Here is a 17,408-nt window from a genome sequence, read left to right on the forward strand (position 1 = left end):
ACATGTAACAAATGCCCAGACAAGAGGCAGCTGGCCCAAGCACACACATCAGGTCCTAGTTTCCATGGTTTGTGAGACCATGATGCCCATGTCTTCCAAGAAATGTTACCAGATTGCTCTACGGCTGGAGAAATGTTACCAGGAATGGTAAAAAGAATGGAGAGATGTTATCAGACCACTCCAAGAGTGGAAAGTGTTTTAAAACTTTTGAAAGATTACTTCTCAAATATGGATGAAATGTTAAAAAGAATAGTATTTTGTGACAAGTGATAACTTTGTGGACATCATGTTTCAGGGCCCATAAATCAAGTGCCTGGAGCATAGCCACACTCCCTCTTATACATACCATCTGGGACTGGCTTTGCACCTCAACCACAGAGTGAAGTGGCTGTGACAGAGACCATATGGCCTGCAAAGCCAAAAATATTTACTATGTGGCCTTTGCCGAAAAGCCCGCAGGCCACTTATCTAGAAAAGTTACTTAGGGAATGGGAGAAACATTCTTTCTCTGATGCAGCAAATTACAAATAACCCCGTGATGACAGAGTGTGAAGAGGCTTGATGTGCACTGCAGTTCTGGATCGGCTGCCTTCTTCTAATGGAAGTATCTCCACCCATCTCATTTTTACACTGTCTAGGATGATGGCAGAAATCGAGGGGGCGGGGATCTGAAAAAAGTCTCTTTACATTGACAACATCACTGGTAGAAAACCCTGAGATAGGGGATGGAGAGATGGCTCAGTTAAGAGCACTGCCTGCTCTTCCATAGGTTCTGAGACTCCCAGCAACCACACGTTTGCTTACAACCATCTGTAATGAGATTTGGTGCCCTCTTCCAGACTGCAGGCATACACACATGTAGGCAGAACATTGTATACATAATAAATAAATAAATCTTGGAAGGAAGGAAGGAAGGAGGGAAGGAGGGAGGGAGGGAGGAAAGGAAAGAGGGAAGGAGGGAGGGAGGGAAGGAAGGAAGCCCTGAGACAGGCAACACTAACCCAGGCTATCCAAAATGATGGTAGATGCTACCTCCATGAGGACTGGGGATGTAGTTCAATGCAAGAACATGTGTCTAGTGTGCATCAGTTCTCATCTTCCATATTGTGTGTCAGTCCTCATCTTCTATATTGTTTGAGACAGGGCCCTCTTATTCCCTGCTGTGCACACCAGCTAGCTGTCCCACAGGCTTCTGGGGATTCTCCCATCTCTGCCTCCCTTCTCTCCACAGGAGCCGTAGGAAGACAGAAGTATGCTACCAAGTCCACTTTTATGTATCTTCTGGGGATTCAAGCTCAGGTCCTCGTGCTTGCATAACAAGCACTGTACCTCTCGATCCATCCCCCAAGCCCTGTTCTGTGCTTGAACCCAGTCTGTCCATTCAGTTGGTGAGAGCCCATCTGACAGCACACTAATGATACTGCATAGCTAACGAAGTATGCATGTTTCAGCTACAGTGCAGGGTGCTAAGAAATGCTCACCTCTCTGAGACCTACCCATGTGGAAGCAAATATGCTCGTTTTTAGATATCTGGGAGGCTAAGAATGCTTGGAACTCTGAAGGCTGAGCCAAATGCTGCTTTGTGTTCTCATGTTGGACCATGAGGGCACTACAGGCCATGAGCAGAGCCAAGAGAGGCAACCAGCCTCCATCCCAGTCAGGGCTCGCTCTAGCTTCCAGCTGCTGCAGACTCCCAGGGTCTTGCAGATGGAACAGGAATGCTGTTACACCAGCTAGTGACCTCTTGACTCACTAAGAATGTCGAGCTGGTGAATAATTTTGGTCACTCAGGCCACTAAGGAAAAGGAAGATTTAATAATAGACCCCCCCCCCCAGTACTGTCTGAGTAGTTCCTCTGTTTGAGGTAGCAGCTACAGACAGGTAGCTTACTCTGTGACAGTCACCGGAGGGAGTCAATATCCCCAGTAAGATGTCTTTCTTCTTATCTATGCAAATATTCCTCTTCCATTCCTCTGTTCTAATTGTTGAGAACCCTCTATGCAGAAAGAACCTTTGAGAGAGGCTGTTCCGGTCTAGATGACATCGCCCTGGATCCCGAGGGAAAGCAGTGCAGAAGAGGAGAGGGCCACATACAGGAAGTGACACTGTGCCAGGTGAAAGTTGCACAGGAAGGGCCATGAAAGGAAGGGTGGGGACCCAATGGCTGTTGCTCCATCTATTGTACACAGTTCTTCTCCTGGCTGCCATCCTTTATCTTTGCTTGAACTGAACTGTCCTTTCCAGCAAGCAGATTCGTTCATGGCATTCCATGACCTCCCTAGGTGGCCACCTAAGCCTGGCTTCCATTTTCTAGTCTTACCTTACTTACTGGTCATAGCTCCAGTCACAAAGGCCTTGACTGGGTTAGGCACAATAATGGAGTGATTATAATTATAATGAGCCATGTGACCTGGGTTCAGATTCCACCACCCAGCAGCCACATGACTTTGTCACGTGTGAGGATGGAAGGTACCTATCCTGAAGGGTCCTTCGAGACTGATAAGCTCCTGTGGATGGAAAGAACCTGCAGCAGGGGCAGGCTCGGGCCATCACCTGCTACTACCACCGTTTTCTGCCTTCTTCTGTTGTGCTACCTAGCCGTGGAAAGGTCTGTCCTGGAGCTCTTTCTCGGATTTCCTGCTTAAGTTTCAGCTTAACTGTAACCACAGGCAGTGTGGGAAGTCCATCCTAACCAGGTCAGCGTCCTCTCCAGGCCCCACCCAGATCTTGTCACACAGCTTAATTATGTGATTATGGCCGGGATGATCTGTGCCATGTATCTTCTCTCCTGGTCTGCACATGCCACTAGGGAGAGGTGACGGGACTAACCCAAGCACTTACTATGGTTGTGCACACTGAACGGCTGTAGTCAGGAAACAGCAGCCTGTGCAAAATGAGCCTCCCCAGAGGTCAAGGCCCGTGCCAGAAGACTGACAGAGATGACGAGCCGGGGGCGGGGGCTGCAGAGGGGGCCTATAACTGCTTCAAAGGGCGGCCGTCTCAGGAGCTGCCAGCGGGTCTGAAACAAAAGGATCAGCACAGGAACGTGACCCACAGTGGAGACGGATGGGCTATAGGGACAGGCTCTGAGACAGTGGCCAGCTAGGACAGCTCTGGGACAATCACAGATATGAATAAGGAAGACGCACATGCGCATCTCAGCAGGCAGACATGGGGCTTGCTTGCCTGTCCACAGTGCGTGCCCTGGTTTCTTGACTTCTGGATTCTTATCTATTTCCATTCTGTTCTAGAAGGGGGGTTGATTCTTCTCTCATGACAGAAGAGTTCTGAAGAAGCTACTTTTTAACTGTGAGCGAGTCGTGTCATAAGCCTGACTTTCAGAAGCGAGAGGAAGATGGAGCACACCCTGCAGAACGCTTGGAAGCCAACACCCTGCGTATGCTATGGCCTTTAGTCCCCCGACGGAAGAGCACTGAGATGGGAAATGCATGCCTCCTTCCAGGAAGAAAACTTCAGTGTTTGCAAACTGACAATGAGAGGGATCATGGCGGACTTAGCAAGCCTTTCATGGATGATAAGGTCAAGAAGTCCTCTGACCCAGGAAACACAAGGAGGGGGACAGCCAGTCCTGTGGCTATTCCCTGCCAAGGTCTGAATTCGATCACTTATCTGACCAGCTGAGCAATCAAATAAAATGTAATTTCAAGCCTGACCAAGCTGTACAAAGGTGTCAAATTTCTCTTGTTTGGGAACAGCAGAAATCAAGTTTCAGCACAGAAAAAGTCCTGGGCACCTTGTATAAAAACAGCAGGAAGCAAATTCGATGCCAAAGTAAGGAACCCTGGGCTCTGAACTTTAAAAGTCACCTATTGCAAATTTTAGATGGGTCCCAAATAATGCAATGCTTCCTTGACCTTGGCATAGCTACAATGTAAGCATAAGTGTCTTGTGACTGACCGATTCTGCGAGATGGGACCGAGCTTCTTCCTTGTTTCTCACCAGAAGCCACTGCAAGGGGAGCATCTATATCTTCCCCCTTCATTTCCCTATACACATCTGTTTCCCTGGGCACAGACTCCTCTATCTAGACACAAAGGTGCACTTAGTACTTGGTGTGCTTCTATGTGACACAGTTTGTGACCAGCTTGTCCACACTATGACACACTTTTCACAGTCCTCACTCAAATCACCAAAGGGTATTTTGCCTTTCTCCCATTTTCCAGCTGGCCAGTGTTTCTAAGTGCTGTGTGATAGCTAGCATTAGCACAAGCGGCAACACAAACCCAGGGCTTCTGGCTTCCTCATTGCTTACTCTATCCAGACCCTGTCCTCCTTCACAGTAATGCATAACGTAACAACAGACACAGAGAGCGCTTTCCATAAGCCAGACAGGGTGCTAAGTACAATGGGTATTAGAACTTCATTTTAATCTCCACAGAAACACGGCGAAGCAAACATTATTGTCACCCTCATTTAAAAAATGGAAGCAAGAGACTTAGGGGCTAAGAGGCTGGTTCTAGGCACCGTGGGTGAGTAGAACATTAAGATTCTAGCCTAAGTCAGCAGCAGCTCATGCTTCCTTTGGGACTGCTTGTGGTGTTTACACGCCCTGTCTGAACTGAGAGACACCTTCAACACCAGTTGAGCATCTCTGGGTACGTCCTTGAGGGCTTTTCTGGAGGTGACTGGACCAGGAAGGTTTCGACCACATCGATGCAAAGTTCATCCACCAAGGGATTCAAAATTGGAACAGACTTTTGTGGTTGGTTAGATCCTGTGGAAGTTAGCCCAGGCTGGAGGAAGGGTGACTGGAGTGTGACTTTGAAGGCCTCTGCCTGTCACTCTTCTCTGCTTCTTGGCTGTTTGAGGTCAGCAACCTCCCTGGTTAAATGCTCTTACCTGACCACAGCCAGAAACAAAGGAGCCAGGCCCCCTAAACTGAGTCAAAATAAACCTTCCATACTTAAGTCATTTCCTCTGGTATTTGTCACAGCAACAAGAACTGACTAACACACTCCTTCCCTGACACCAGGATCCCAACAGCGACAGCTTTTCAATAGGGACTATCTTTAGGCAGAGAGATACAGGAGTGAAGTCACTGGGTCAAAGTTACAAACAGAGATGCCCATTGACACAGGTAACCAAAGTACTTTCCAAAAGTCCTATATCAACCAGTACTGCACAAATGGAGGCTAAGGCCAGCATCTTTGGCTTCCTTACCCGGCCTTGGTGCTGCCATTCCACTAATTTAGTACCTAGGCTCTTATTTCACTCTGATTTCTTTATTGTCTCTGAGGCCAAATTTTCTAGATATTTACAAATTGCAGTTCATCTTTTGAATAGGTAAAATATTTTTATGAACTTAAGGTACAGTCTGTCAAGTAGATTATTATTACTTTAGAAGTAATATTTGGGTAACAAGATAGTTCGCTAAAAATAATAAAGAAACATCAAATCTAGGAACAGTATCATGTTTTATTACAGATGCTTGACAACTGAAATCTAGCAATCTATCCCCTGAAATTTGGGTAATCTTTGATTGATTGATTGATTGATTGATTGATTCTTCATTCTTCCCAAGATTGCTAGGGTAGCCCATGGTTAGCACGAAGTCTGTTCACATTTTTTTTAAAAAAAAAAAACAGGCATATTTCAAAAAAACTGGCAGGGTTGGGGATGGGATGGCTATAAGTCCTGCTTTTCTGTTTTGAACCCCAAAGAAACTGAGCTTGGGTTTTGGCTTTAGAAGAGTCAGAGCTGATCAAGAGTTTCTTTCAGACTCAGAGATATCCAAGCCTAATGCTTGAGGGGAAAAGGAAAAAGAGAAAACAGAAAATTTCATAACATTTCAGAATATTTGAGTAAAAAAAAAGTTTCTGTGGGTAAGAGGTTAAAGGTGGGTTAGCTGGATCCTGTAGCCGAGATATTTTGGGAAAGCTGTTTCATTCGCTTGCTCTGGGTATTTTTTTCAGTTATTGATAATATTTTCCACAGCCTCTCAAAACACAGTATTCACTCTGGAAAACTTAACATCACTTCAACATCAGTTTTAGTATCATGGGGTGCTAGGGACTTTACATATCTAGGATCATAGCACCCATCCCTCCTCACACCAGGTCTGTGGAGTGATGTGTCAGAACAGAACAGGGACAGGACATAGCCATGCACAGAGAATGTCCCTAGCATGGGCTGATAGTGACTCTTTCCCCTTATGTTAAACAGTCATCAATAAAGTCTCTTGACTTCACGACCCCCACCTCCAGTTCAGATAGGCTAGCTGGCCCTCCTCACCCTCCACATTCGTGGTTAGTGGAAGATTTCATTTGCAAAAATGTGGAGGCCAAAAATGTGAGCCTATTTCCATCTTGTCTGATGGTTAGAGCGTTTGGAGGTTGTTTAAAATTGATGACAATAATCAAATAATCCAATAAACAAAATGGAGTACAGACCTAAAAAGAGAACTCCCAACAGAGGAATCCAAAATGGCTGAAAGACTTAAGGAAATGCTCAACATCCTTAGCCATTAGAGAGATGCAAATCAAAAATATACATCTGCTGCTAAATGAAAGTTGTGGAACCTCTGGCCCAGATCGATAGCCTATTTTCTGAGAAAAACAATTTCTAAAGAATTCATTTAGGAAGGTTGTTCAATTAAATTGAAGTTGATTAAAACATAGATTACCCCCTCCTCTGTTAGACAGATTTCTCCTGACCAATTAATTTGACTAAAAGTTTCCAAATTAGCCTTCTCTTCCATCATGGAGAGTCTTCTAAATGTTAATGATGGGAAGAGTTAAAAAGATTTAGCACTATCAAACTTATTCCCAATCTATGAGGTGTGAACAGGAGAATCATTCAATCTAAACATATCTATGTGGACAAAAACTACTTTTGAAGTCTGGACAAAGAACTACACTTGTCTTTCGAGCTAGCTCCTGAGTATTCAATGAGATCAGGTACTAATTCGAACCTCCAAGGAATGGGGATGAGGATAGCGAAAGCCCAGCACATCTAGGTTGTTCCCTGTCTTCCACTGTGGTCATTCTTTCTACTACACTTTGGCTTTCACCACTTGTGTCTACCCACATTGGCTGAGAAACCTAAGAAGAGTGAGCTCGGGGTGTGGATCCGTGTCAGAATGTTTGCCTGGAATCTGTAAGGGTATATCTCCAGCAGAAGATGGGGAGAGGAAGAGGAGGAAGAGGATGCTGATGAGGAGGAGGAGGAGGAGAAAAGAAAAAAGGAAGCAATATAAACATGACCAGTTCTCACTAGAGGGTGAGGTTTGCATAACAGATCTATTGCTCCGTAAGCGGGCACAATCTTGTTTTATCTCCACAACGGTCTTAAAGATGGGAGTATGGCTTGCACGGCAGCTTTGCTATGATGCTGTGGGCGGGGAAGGCATTGTGGAGAATAGCTAAACAAGTTGCTTAAGGTCAGGACCGGGAGCTGAACCTGGAACCCAGGGCTCTTGGCTGCCAGCTCAGAACTCACCTCCTTGGATTGTGCTGTTTATCCACTAATGGAAACTTAATTCCCACCATTCGGAAGGAGACATTTGCAGCTATTTATGTCTGAAGCTCCAAATGAACAGAGTAATAGCAACATCAAGGCATTACATACAATTTTAACAGGAAAACTGCCAAAGCTGATTAGGAACGGCAGGGAATCCCCCACCTGCAAAGAGAACTACACAGTGTTTCACACAATGGACAAGTGGCTAGCAATCTCATGGTCTCCCATCTACTCCTCAGCATCTTCCCCTTCTGTTACTTCACAACACCCTACACACACCTACACATACTTCACAGTAGCCCGGTCCTGGAAGATATTCTAAAATGAGTGGTTGCCCTTGGGTACATCACCTTTCTTCTTTCTGTGCACAGAATCACCATGCAGACTGAAACATTCTCCCTGTGTGAACTCAACAGTGCCCCCCAATCTGCGGTAGTCAGAATGGAGCGGGACCCCAGGTGTTCCCTTTTGCCTCCTCCACAGAACCTCCTTGCCAACAAGGTGTGCCTATCTCCTGCAGAATAGGCGTCTTTGCTTCCTTCTGTGCTTTCCATCTACGGAACAATACAGAACACACAGCGTCATGCCTGGGCTCTTTGCTTCAGCATCACATCTGAGAGACCCATTGTAAGTTACAAGTTCTTCATTCAGTCCCAAGCAGACTTCATGACAGGGCTATTCAAGAAATGCATACTGCCTGTGGCAAATATTTGGACTGCTTCCACGTAAAGGCACATATGAAAAAAATAACAGCTATGGCTATTGTGGGCATGACTTTGGCAAACCCATGCACACACGTGGTCAGGCATAAAACCAGAAGCTCGAGTACCCTATGGTGAGTATTCAGCTCTAGTTCAACCTAAATGGTTTTCTGAAGTGGTCATACCAACCTGCATGCTACCAGCATGTCCCTGCCTACACTGGAGTCTTCTCATAGTTATCTGTTCTCTCTTATGATGACCTGCAGTGACACGGCATTGCAGTTTTCATTCAAATTTCCCCATGACTCTGGCTGAGCACTTTCTTATTCACAGACCCTCCTGTGTTGACTGCAAGTATACTGAGCATGCTTTAAAATTACTTTTAAGTGTGTGTGTGTGTGTGTGTGTCTGTGTCTGTGTGTGTGTGTGCGTGTGTGTGTGTGTTGTGAATGCAGGCACCTGAGGAAGCTAGAGAGGGTGTCAGAACCCCTGGAACTGGAGCTATAAGCGGCTCTGAACTGCTAGGCATGAGTGATGGGAACTGAATTTGGATCTTCTGCAATAGCAGCAGGTACTCTTAACGACTTGGACATTTCTCCATGCCCTGGTATTTATTTTTTCTACTGGACTGTCTAAGGATTTGTGGATATTGTCTTTCACTCTGGGCATAAGCTCTCTTACAGTTATAGATGTGGCCAATATCTTCTCCTATCCCCAGCCTGCCTGTAATTCCCTTAATGTATTAAGTATATTACAATCCAAAACATGAAACTTTTCATTTATTATCAGTCCTATGCTGTGCTCTATTTAAGTCATTCCAAGTTCATAAACATACTCTCCTCCCTCAGATAATTCCTGGACACACATTATTTTATGATCACTACTAGGGCCACCATCTTCCTGTAATTAGTTTGTATACAGTGTTAATTGGGGTTAAGGATTTTACTGGCTTTTCCTGGGTTACTTCCTTGTTTATCTCTGATCTGTAATAGAAGGCACAGCTTTAACACGAAATAGAGGGCCTTAAAATATGCCTGGAAAGAAAACCAATGCAAAAGACCTCAGGTTTCCAACCTTCTATTCCCACAAATACCTCGACATAACTTGAGCCTGAAGATAGAAACATAAGTCTAAAGACAAAAGACTCCTTCTCAATTTCATCACTTCATCAAGACACACAAAACTATTCCTTTCCCTGACTGGTAAGTTATAGACATCAGAGCAAGGAAATGACTGTCAAATCATCTCAAAATGAAATAGTTATAATGTCATTTTACAGCACCAGGCACTGCTCATGCACTTCTCAAAGCCCAACTTTAAAATTTCATTTTAGAAACATCCCAACTTCATTAATTCCACATCAGCTATTCCACAGAGCTGTCAGGGGCAGCATGGGTTGGCTAAATGAGTTAAAGGCAATCCAATTTAGCAGGGTTGGCCTTTGGGTCCTGATGGACAGCAAATCCTTCTGAGGACACACTGAGCCCCTGACAGCCTCTCGCACCATGGGCTCCTCCCTTCTAGCACCAGTTCCAGAAAACAGCCTATCTGGAAACCACTACCCTCTAATAAATGCTTGCTCTGCTAATGTATCATAGGCCAGTGTTCTATTTTTCTCTACGTTTAATGCTATTTATGCTATAATTTATTTTCCCTCACAGGAAACCCACAAATGCCATACATTATCTCTTTTCATTCCCCCAGTCCATCGGCGCCCAAGAATGTGTTCTTATCAGTTTGTAGGCATGAACTCAGCCTTCTGGGCTACTTCCCAACTGATTTTTATCCTTAAGATATGAATTTTTAAAATAGTTCCCAAATGAATGCGACATCGATGTTTCACCAAACACAAACAACCTAGACATCAAATTTCTCAAGTGCCTCACTAACCGGAGGTGTATCTGGGATCACAATCTCTATGATGGTGTGGAAGGTCCATTTTCTTTCCTCCAGGAAATCTTAAGGAAAGAGTGGGGAGGAGAGATGAAAGAGTGACGTCCCGAGGCATCTACTTCCCTTCCGTCTGGGGACTGTGGTAGCAGTGTAAGGGTTTATGCAAGGCGCAGATGTGGGGGGCAGATCTGTCTATGACCAGACAGGCTTTTTGACTAGTTTGGTATCCAGTGTCATTACCACCCACAATTTAGTCACTACCTACCAGCAGGGGTCAGTCTCAATCATCACAAAAGAAGCAAGAGGTACTCTTTACAGGGTCACAGTCTGGAATGTTCTACAGCTGTTGGCTAACACTGTACCAAATCCTACCTGCCTTGTTCTAGTTCGTCACCCCCAGTCCTCTTTCCTGTCTGCTCAATACTGCGTTTTGATACTTAGAGAACTTTGACACTTGATATTTCAGGAACTACCTTAGAGAAGCTAAGTAAATGACCGTGCTGAGCCTAGCACATCACAAACATAGCCTTCTTCTCCTTTGATGCTTACCTATCACAGCAAGGTAGTCTTCCCACATTTTACAAATTAAGTACAGAACACATGCTTACAGCCGAAAAAATATCTAAACACTATCTGACGATTTTGTTTTCTGATATTCCCACTGAGCCTTCAGTTATCCTCGTGGTAAACTTTTCTTTCTAAATTACATACCACCCTTTTGTTAAGCACCACCCACCCCCCCAGACATTCCCTTTCAGAGTCCCTGGAAATCTGCAAGTGGTTCCTGCCTGACAGACGCCGAGTCCTTAGAACTGCTGTGAGGTGGCGCCTAGATGCTGAGCTACAAGGGCTCCAGAAAATCAATTCTGATGATCAAGTGAGTAGACACTCAATTAAAAATGAATGCTGGCCTAACAAATGACATCTCACATCGGTAGGACAGAGTTTTGTTTACCTCAGTCACGTTTCCCTTTAGAAATAGAAATCCTCATGCCAGAGTGATGGCTCAGTTGGTCAGGTGTTTGCCAAGTATGAGGACCAAAGTTTACAAGTTCAAACCCCAGCACCTGAGTAAGAAGGAAAAGTCTGTCGTGGTTTTGAGTGCCTTCTGTTGTCCCGGTGCTGGGGAAGCAAAAGCAGAAGACTTTGTGGGGTTCCCCGGCCAGCCAGGCTAGACCACTTGTGAACTCCAGGTTCAGTGAGAGACAATGTCTCTAAAAATAAGGTAGGGAGTGAGAGAGGAAGATATCCATCATTAACCTCTGACTCCCATTCATGCATACAGACACACACATAGACACACACACACACACACACACACAGACTGATTGACAGACAGAAAGACAGACATTCCACTGATCACAGGTTCATCAAAGACAATATTCAGGAGAGCCTGAGCAGAAAACAGCAATCAGGATCCTAGAGTTCCTATGTTCTCCTGTGTTATGTACCAAGAGAGGGGAGCAGATAACACAGAGGTGGGGATCCCAAGAGCTTCTATTTGTGTCTTATCAGCTTGATCGCAGCACATTCTCTCCGCTCTTTAACGCGCACAGGCATCGGATGGAGGCCACAGAAGCACCAGTCCCATGCAGACCAAGGAACCCCGGGGCCTTGAAGGAGGACCTAGGCACTTCTGTCTCCAGCTCTCAGAGAGAGAAAATGCTTTCTAGACAGGAAGTGGAGCAATAATTAATATTTTCCTTTAAAACTTGTGCTGGAGTCGATTAGAACTCAAGAAGAGGCAAGGTGGGTGCTCCAGAAAACAAGCCTCCTGGGCATTACTGGTAGAGACAGGGAGAGGTCAAAACTTGGAAATGGAAACACACAGGTAGAGTGAACCCCAGACAAGGACCCCATGCCCAGAACCTTGTACCCACAGATAACTGCAATGTTGCCCTTGGCTTTTAAGATGTGGGTTGGAGACAGGACCCTAAAATTGCTGAGCAGTTGTACGGAAACCGCTTGGAGAATTCCCTTTGTTCTGGGTGTACAAGCAACATCATGACAAGTGAATTATTTATCCCAGTCTACAATCAGGACACTGAAGATAGAAAAGTTAAGAATTTGTCCAAAGCTACACCTCAAAGAAGTTCTAGGAGTACTTCCAAAGCCTCGTTTCTCTGTACAGGAACACCAGTCTTTTTAAAGGCATGGAACATTCATGTGAAAACTAAGTAAGTACTAAATCCCACAAGGCCATGGTTCTTTCAGTCAGTGACTTGTCTCTGGTGCTCATGTAGTAGGTGCTCGCTCAATAATAAAAGTGTCCATATTCAAAGGGCACGGGAGACAAATAATTGTCTTTGTCCTCTGGCAGCTAAGCCCTAAAGAACAACATTGTAGACCACAGGTAATTTTACATTTCCTAGTAGCCTCATTTAAAAAAGGCAAGAAGAAATCAACATAAGGAATTTTTAACTTGATGTTTTATTTGACCCACTAAATCTAAACTACCATCTCTTCCATATATAATCAATGTGAGGAGTAATGGATCACATTTCATATTCTTTCATTTCTGGGAACTCTTTGAAATCCAATGTATAATTTTCAGACAGTTTGAAGACCTCCACATGGACCAGACACCTATCTATTGCCCAGGGCCTGTGATTTCTGTAATGGCTGGCACAGTCCAGGAGCTGATAATTGTTTGTTTTGAGATAGGGATGCCCAGCTATCGAAGCAGGATTATTCAGAAGCTAAATGAACAAGACTCGGGGGTCCTGGTTCATTGTACTTCCTATCTTAAATATCAAGAGCCAGACTTGTAGAAAATTGAAATCTTTTATAAAAATATTTTATTTTTAAGTGTGTGTGTCTTTGTAGATACAATGAGGCCAGAAGACCGTGGGATCCCCTGGACCTGGAGTTATAGGGAGTTGTAATCTGTCTGCTGTGGGTGCTTAGAATTCAGCTCCCTGGGAACTGGACTTACATCCTCTGCAACTCTCAACTTGTGCACCATCTCTCCAGCCCCGAAGACTGAAATATTAAAGCTAAGTGAACATGGAAGTGATCACGGCTTCCTTCAGTGAAGGACTAGAATACTACTCAGAAGACAAAGAAGAGAGCTACCAAACTGTGGGAGGAGATGGGAGAACCCTAAAAGCACACTTTCCTTGGTGAAGAAAGACAATCTGAAAAGGCTACGCACATTTTGACATTCCACCCTAAGACACTCTGGAAAAGGCAAAACGATCCAGGCAGTGCAGGTGATGGAAAAGTAAACGGGGTTTCCAGGGCAGTAGGACCATCCACAGCGATATGTAAAAGGGCTCCATGACTTGACACACTTTTCAAAACCCACAGGATGCACGACAGTGGGTGTGAACACTAATCTATAGGCGTTTACCAATAATGACTTAGCTGTAACAACTGTACCACACTAACCAATGCCAGGGGTTCATAACAGGGTAGATGGCACAAATTTGGAGATGTCGGGCAGGTATGCGGAAGTGCTATGCATTTTCCTGTCACCTAAATCAATACCTTGAAAAAATAAAGGCTTAAAAAATGTTCATGGGATGAATAGTTGCTATAGTCATGGTGCTTGCAGCAATCATGGAGAAGGGACACTATTCCAGTCTGCTTTTAAATAACAAAGTTGGGGGCTGAGCGAGAGATGGCCCAGTAGTTAAAAGTGCTTGCTGTTCTTTCAGGAGACCTGGGTTTGGTTCCTAGGACCCACATCAAGTGTCTCAAAACTATCTGTAATTTTAACTCCAGGGCATCCAACACCCTCTTCTGGACTCTGTGGACACCTGTACACACACACACACACACACACACACACACACACACACACACACACACACACACACACACACACACTTAATCTTAGAAAGCATAAGCTTTCATGTAGAATATGTAAATTCCCAACCTAATTCCTGGGCACTCACTTTTCCAATGGAGAACGTATGTTTAAGATGGCCATGTGCCTGTCACTGGGATTCCCACATAGGAGGTAGCCTGTCGTCTGGTCTGGTCTGGTCTGGTTTGATAGCCACGTGTGTTCCTTGGACAACTGAACTCTTCAGTCTCAATTTGGCTTTCTCTATGGTGGGGTGAAGGCATTCTTAAATGTTGTTCCACTACATAGAGCATTTTTTCATAGGACCCACGCCATATACACTGTCATTGGGGGAACACAGGCTGGTGAGACAGACAGCACAGGAGACGTGAAACCTGGGGCAACACAGTTACTAACTGGGAAAGGGTAGGATTTGCCTCTCAAATCGCTGTCTTTCCCATTTGTCCTGTACACACTTGAGGCTCCATCCCACATCTTCTCCAGGCTGCCCACATCACACCTAAGTAACTGCGATTTCTTCCCATCTCTTCTGAGTAAAGAGGATGTACGTGGCTTCCATGTTGGCCACAGAGTACTGAAGAGAGAACTGGCCGGCGTTTGCAGGTGTAAGTCTTCTGAAGCGGGGCAGGAAAGACCTGCAGGTACCTAGGTTTTGTTTCACTTAGCATTTGTTTAAGTACTGTAAAGCACGCATGACAAGAAACTTGGTATTTTAATTGCTTGTAAGTGCACAGTTTTGGGCCCTAGGCACCTTTAGATCCTTGTACAAACATCACTACCACTATCTCTAGAACTGCTCATTTCCCAATCTGAAATGCTGTACCACTGAAACACTAAGTGATTTGCCGATCCTCCTTTCTCCAGGGCCCTAGCAACAGCTCTCGACAGCTATTGAGTATCTCAGGATGAGAAAACCCATACACCATTTTGTGACTTGGTATTTCATCTAGCATTTGCCTTCAGGTCTCATTCATGTTGTGCCACTGTCAGATTTTTGTGTTGGGGGATATGTGTCTATGGAGTATGTGTGTATATGTGCACATATATGTGCAGGTGCTCACACACAGGCATGTATGTACAGAGGTCAGAGAGAGGAGGATGCCAGGTGTCCTATTACTCTCTGCAAATTCCTTTGAGTCAGGGTCTCTGACGGAACCTGGGGCTTGAGCCTTGTTTCCCGTGCCCCCCTTTCCTCATAGCAATGGGGTTATAGTCATGTACATGCCCATGCTAATCTTTTTATGTGGGTGCAGCGAGCACTCTAATCCAGTGGGCCAATGTCCCAGCTCATGTGCAGAATTAATAAGGCTGAATAATACGCCATCGCATGCACAAACATCATTTTTGTTTGTCCGTTTAGCTGTCCATGGACAACCGTTTTGTTTGTTTTATGCTGGAGAAAGCCCACAACTTTCTGTAACCTTGAAAACCCCCCTACCACTGAGCTATAGCCCCCACTCCTGAATCCTCTTTCTAAGAGGCACCGTCCCTGAGTGTCGATATGACGCACACAGAATCACAATGCAAAGCTCTTCTGCTTAGAATAGAGGAGAGTCCTTTCTGGGGCACCAGTGAAACGTGGGGCTAGCCAAGCATGGTTGAAGGCTGAGGCAGGAGGATCATAAGTTTGAATCCAGACTAAGTCCCTATCTCAAACACACACAGACAGACACATAGACACATACACCAGAAGTGGGCTAACCCTGGCTTCAAGGGTCAAATGTGACTGTCTGTATACTTCAAATCTATAACACAAAGGAATGCTGCACCTCCCCTCCGTCAGACTCACACACCAACAAGGAGAATGGCATTCTGCCTTCATTAAAACACCCTGTGGCTCTTAATATTCTTTCTCTAATCTGTATGTTTTGATGGACTGGGTCTGAAAAAGCATGGGATAAAACTGGACTCGCTGAACATAGCGGACAATGAGGACTACTGAGAACTCAAGAACAATGGCACTGGGTTTTGATCCTACTGCACATACTGGCTTTGTGGGAGCCGAGGCAGTTTTGATGTTCACCTTACTAGACCTGGAAGGAGGTGGGAGGTCCTTGGACTCCCCACAGGGCAGGGAACCCGGTCTGCTCTTAGGGCTGATGAGAGAGGGGGAGTTGATTGGGGGAGGGGGAGGGAAATGGGAGGCGATGGCGGGGAGGAGACAGATATCTTTAATAAATAAATAAATAAATAAATAATTTAATTAATTAAAAAAATGAAAAAATAAAACACCCTGTGGGTCTGATGAGTGCTGGGCTTCAAATGCAGCTCAGTTGCTAAACACCAGGCCTCCCACTAATCTTGACTGAATTAAAACGCACGTGAAGATGCCCATCTCTGAGCACCTACCCTGCTTCCACTTCTTAGGCTAATCACATCAGTTTAATGGAAGACTTAAAAACCATCTAAAGTGGTTTGTTTTGAGTCATTTGTTGGTTCTTCAAACCCCAGCAGGCTGCTGCCGAGTCAGCATTAAGGAGGAGGACTCCGGGGAGAACCTGGGGGAGACAGAAGTAAGCAGAGAGGAAGGCCTCATAGTCCTGGGCCAGGCAACTGAGCTGGACCACTGGGTGATCTCAGGAAGGCACAGCCCAGGACTGGGCACTCTGGCTCCATAGAGCGCCTCCTACCTGTAAGAACTGGGACTACAGCAAGGCTTGCCCAGCAAAATGACAGCAGGTGCTTTGCAAAACACAGAAAAAGGAACGGAAAGTGCCAAGGTGAGGCTGGTCACATCTTTAAGCTCCCAGGGAATCTGAATGCTTAGTGTGGCCTTCAAATCTAGGAAGAAATCCATCTCTGGACGGTGTGTCTGGCTTACAAACTGCTTCTTCCTGCCTTGTCTTTGATACACTCATGACTTCACTGTGAGAAGAAAGATTGCTTTTATTCCCACGTTACAGGGAAACTGAGGCTGTGGGAGACTAGACAGCTTACAATCAACTCAAGACAGCAGAGTCCTGGTGCAAAGCCTTTTCTACATGCCATTCTGCCTCCCAACTCAGGAAAGCTCAGCTGTGACCAGAAATACCCTTCTAACTAACACGCTGGTGATGGGCTTGAAAGGCAATCTCCTTACTTTCCTAAGTCAGCTCAGCTTTCTGATCCTTCAGAATTGGCCTCCCTATTTTCCATTTTAAATTGTATTCTTCTTTGCTCATCTCCTCTAAGCTCGGCTGAGTCCTCCCAGACAATGTTTGTACAGCTCTGTCTGGATCATTCAACTCTCCCTGCCATATCCCATGGCACAACTTCTGCAGGTCAAGGGAGGGAGGGAAAAGAAAGAGAGAGGAGGTGGGGGGAGGAAGGGAGAGAGGGAGAAAGAGAGGGGTGGAGGAGGGAGGGAAACAGAGAGAGGTGGGGGAGGGAAAGAGGGAGTGAGGGGGAAAGGGAAGAAGGGAGGGGGAGAGAGGGATAGACAGAGGGGGAGAAGGTAGGAGGGAGGGCAAGAGAGGAAGGGGAAGGGAGGGGGAAAGAGGGAGGGAGCCGGAGAGAGAGAAGTGAGGGAGGGGGAGGGAGAGAGG

The 17,408-nt window shown here is 45.4% G+C and overlaps 1 protein-coding gene across 1 annotated transcript in view; it reads right to left on the bottom strand.

Annotated features, from left to right (window-relative positions):
* The window catches only part of Prkca (protein kinase C alpha), a 235,614-nt gene that overhangs the window by 161,214 nt on the left and 56,992 nt on the right, over nt 1-17,408 (bottom strand). The window lies entirely within an intron of this gene.

Source organism: Microtus ochrogaster, chromosome 7 (assembly GCF_000317375.1).
Source record: "Microtus ochrogaster isolate Prairie Vole_2 chromosome 7, MicOch1.0, whole genome shotgun sequence".
In the NCBI taxonomy this organism is placed as follows: Eukaryota; Metazoa; Chordata; class Mammalia; order Rodentia; family Cricetidae; genus Microtus; species Microtus ochrogaster.